The 4,595-nt window shown below is 41.5% G+C and overlaps 1 pseudogene; it reads left to right on the top strand.

The window, feature by feature from the left end:
- Window positions 1-653, top strand: LOC136533318 (uncharacterized; annotated as a pseudogene).
- Window positions 654-4,595: the final 3,942 nt, after the last annotated feature.

Here is a 4,595-nt window from a genome sequence, read left to right as displayed (position 1 = left end):
ATGGCGCCGAAGAGCCTTGTCCTCGCCGCTCTGCTCATCGTAGTCGTCGTCTCCGCCGGCCAGCTGCCCCGCGGTGCGGCGGGGTTGGGGGCGAGCCCAACACCAACACCAGCTTCGTCGTCTCCGGCATCGTGCCATGCGCCACCGGGAACTCCATCAACCTAGCCACGGTCCCGTCGTTCCCCAGTAAGGACACACGGATATGGGCCCTGTCGTCTGAATACGTATTATCTGTAATAACAGATTTTCAGGACGTCGATCTTATATATGTTTCCCCCTGTCATCTGGTCGTGCCAGACGCCCTGGTGTACCTCGTGTGCGGCAGCAACGTAGTGGGCAGCACGACGACGGACAGCACCGGGGCCTTCCTCTTCAGCCAAAGCAGTGCCAGAAGGGATCTGGTCGCCGCCATTCTGGGCAACCTGTGCAAGGTGGTCGTGGCCACCCCGCTGGGCTCGTGCGACAAGTCCCTGGCCGGAGCCACCGGGACGCTGTCGGCGCCGCTGAAACTCCTGGACATCACCACGGGCAGCGGCAGCGGCAGCGACCTCGGCGGCCTCATCGGCGGGATCATCGGTCTCGTTGGACAGATCCTCGGCGGCCTCATTGGCGACATCCTCAACCTCGGCACCCAGCCTTTCTCATTCGTCTAAGCTCGCTCTCAGTCTCAGGTGGGCTGGACGAGCTGTCCATATGTTAATCTATCGACGACGGCAAAGAATTATATATATTTATTATCTCCTACAGCTAAAAAGAATAAAGTTTGGATATTTTTTAGTACGACATTTATTTTGGTTCGTCCGTCTGCCCACGCCTGCGATCCCACGACATCTCCCGCATGCTACGTCCTTTGGTGCGATTCTCCTTGATTGAATATTGCCTCTCATATGATAGAGGAATCACTGTAAAATAAAAAGTAGAAAATTATTATGCTATCCATATATACATTGCATGTTTGCATGCACCAACATATATGACAACGAGCAAAAGGAAAGAGAATTAACACATAAGGAAAGAGAATTAAGACAAAAGGAACGTCTTTGCATTTCTGAGAACCTTGTCAAATCTGCCTATATTTAATTACTTCTTCTCTTTGCATTTGCAAAAGAGACAGTTTTTTTCTCTTTTCATTTGGTTTCACGCTCACGTGTTACATCACCCTCGCTTGCTGTTTCTTGCTGAAATTGTCCTTGGGTCTGTTTATTTTGAATCCTTACCCCATATTCTAATTAAACTACAAAATTTTAAATTAGGATACGAGGTAAGACATGTAAACAGATATTTCAAAACTACCTGTAGAGTCCAAAGAACTTAATAAATAAATTCTTCTGGAGACAATGCAAATTCTTTCTAATCTTTCATTTGGTGTAGTTAGTGTTATCATAGTACCCGCATGTATTCATGGGAAATAAATCGTGGACAAAACATGGACACTTTTTGGTGCGATATTTCAACATGGGTCCATCGTCTTGCCAATATCCTTGAGGCAGATCACATAAAGGATGAGAGTCCCTCTATGAGATTGCTCACAAGAGACTCAAACTTATATCTGATCATGGTAATGTTGAATTGCTTTGCATCAAAAGCATCGGCAATGATAAACGGAGACATAGGTTTTAGTATGCATAGTGGAGGAAAACTCAACCTTGGCCTTCTCAACAGCTTTTCTGAGTCTTTATAGTGCTAACTTGTCTTTACTCAGATAGTCAAGAGATGCACCATAAAATTATGTACCACTAAGAAAAGTGTCACCATTGGTTGCCTTTACCTGAAAAATGTGTCGAAATTAAGAATTACAACACCTAATTCAACATCTTGAAACAGACACTCAAGTAGATACCTTATTCTACAATATATGTCTGCGTGGAATAGTCCTAAAGCCACACATATTTATATGGTGAGTATAACATACTTTGTTTTAAAATTTTATGAGAAATTTTTTAAGACACGCAGTATTATCCACGTGACAGGCACTAATATTTACATATATACTCGAACATGTGTGTACAGGATTATATGGAGATGTAGCGGAACTTATTTATGGATTTATTGGCGCATGAAAGAAATGGATATCGGAGAATTCTTTCTGCCAATATAAAATATTATCTTAGCCATATCACGAAAAAGTCTATACAGTAGAGTTTGTGAGCTTGCGACGCCGTGCTCTCCGTGACTGTGTTAATTTTACGAACTTTGCCTTTTGAATTAAATGTTACTTTAACGTCGGTATTTAATTTAACAATATTGTTATCTTATCGTGCGATCCGTGTGCTTTTAGTACAAAAAATTTAGTTGTTCCGTAGCAATGCACGGACACGCTAGCTAGTATATATAAATAACTAAGCATAAATCAATGCGTGTAGCGGTGCATTTGGGCTGTTTTATTAGTTATGCTTTGTGTCCCATATCACATGTGTTACGACATATAGTGTACCTATTAATCTCTTACCATGCATGCATGCTTCAAAGAAGCACATGCATATATATATATGTACCGGGTGTATCGCTCTTTGTTGCCTCGTCGCTTGTTTGTGAAAAAGGAAAAGGTTAAATGTTTGATTATTATTATATTGATCCTGTTGCTGCTAGTGTGCATCGAGCATTGTTGATCTTCTGCTTGATCAGGGCATTCTGGGAAGACACGTGGCCTGTCTCATTTGCTAGACCCGTGTCATAGTTTTTTTTTAATGGAAATCAACAATCAACTAACACATGTGCCCCGAGCCGCCATGTATGCCAACAGCCCTGTTTTTTTATCATATCTCACTGCTACTAGTGTCTCTCTTTTCTCGCTTTTGATGTTTCGAATATCCAGCCTACTCAACTTGTTCAAGACTGAAAATGATTATTTTTGTTCATTTTGTTATTGTCGTCGTCGTACTTGCCACATTTTTTTAAAAGAAAAGGTTTGAATAGATAGTTGCATCAACACCATCAATAGATGGAAACTAACATGCATATATCAAATCTACGTCCTATGGAAAAATCAAATCTGTAACCCTATCTTTCAGTATATAAGGTGCGGTAGGATACCCTCGATTGACATCGACAAACATCCTCAGAACACACACACCAACACCCGTCAAACTCTGGACACGACTCACAAGCAATACAACTCTCCTCATAAAGTGGACATTATGTCCTATGTACAAAATCTCTGCGTTTGAGGTAAAAACACTGACAACAACCATTGTTTACAATCCGTTGAATATTCAAAGCACAAATTGATGGATCTATATATGTGTGAACCTTAATTATAGGTTTAACAAAAGTTGAATAAACTTAATAACAAATTGAACACAATTTACAAAATAGTGATTTCTTTGTTTAACTCTTGGAGTCATTAGACTGTTGTTGTCTCATTGAACGACACTACTAAAAATATCCACTTCTATGACGAAAATCTTAATGACGAATCCAAAACTGTCATAGAAGATCGATTTTTATGACGAATATTTCTGTTTTTATCATAGATCAATGGTGACAATCCTCAAACCCTCCCTATTTATGACGAAATTAGATATCGTCACAAGAAACGTCATAGAAGAGCACAGAGTTTCGTCACACTCGCGCAATTCATCTGTGACGATCTTCTTTAATTCTATGATGAACAAGGCTTCGTCATTGAACTGATTACACATCTCGCGAGAGGCTGAGAGCCCTTCCACACATGATTCTCTAGATAGATATGTACTATGTATCACTCCTGTGCGTACACTTGAAAGAGCAGGCCTCTAAAATCATTGTTCGTTGTGTCACCTATGCTATACAAATAGGTGAGTGATCGAGTTTTTTTAGAACGTTTAGCGCAACTGGTCGCTACTCCTAGCTACTTTCCGAAGCATTTCTGTACACAACGAGAGAAGGCTTTTAGAACGCCTACATGATGTTCTCTCTGCACTGCATTAGTTTTAGATTGACCGACCGAGCAGGCCTGGTCATGGCCGACCCAAGCAGTGGCACCGGTTTCCATTGCAGGTTCAGGTTTGTTCTTTCTCCATTTTCATATGATCATTGATCAGTATATTTTGCTTAGTCACGCTAGTACATATATGCATGTCACGTCACGTCGTCTTCATTAGTTTATACTTCCTCCGTTCCAAATTATAAAACGTTTTGATTTTTTTGGATACATAGTTTTTATTATGCACCTAGATATATACTATGTATAGATACATAGTGAAAAACAATATACCTAAAAAAACAAAACGTCTTATAGTTTGGAACCGAAGGAGTAGATTACAATGTGTCATGTTTGCCTCAATAATATGTAATTAACGAACGTAGAGGCCACGATATCAAATCAAAGAGCCATGCATGCTAAATACGGAAGGATGGTCAAAGCAAGCAACACGTTGGTCCATCTCTCCCTCATCTAATAAGGTTGGCACGATCGATGGAGGTCTTCCACCAAACTGGCAAGTTGAAGCACGCGCGCGAAGGATTTGGTACTGTGCACAAGTGCACATAACGGCACGCACACCGCACCACTCCCGCAGGCTCACTGTTGCAAATATGCATGTGCACTTCCGGTACGGTGCCGGGGACAAGGACGTCCTCCATTTGTGACGCTGATGTGCGCGTCCGTGATACAC

This window comes from Miscanthus floridulus, unplaced genomic scaffold (genome assembly GCF_019320115.1).
Source record: "Miscanthus floridulus cultivar M001 unplaced genomic scaffold, ASM1932011v1 fs_855_2_3, whole genome shotgun sequence".
Taxonomy (NCBI): Eukaryota; Viridiplantae; Streptophyta; class Magnoliopsida; order Poales; family Poaceae; genus Miscanthus; species Miscanthus floridulus.
Note: the sequence above shows the minus strand (reverse complement) of the source record. Positions and strands in the feature narration are given on the sequence as shown.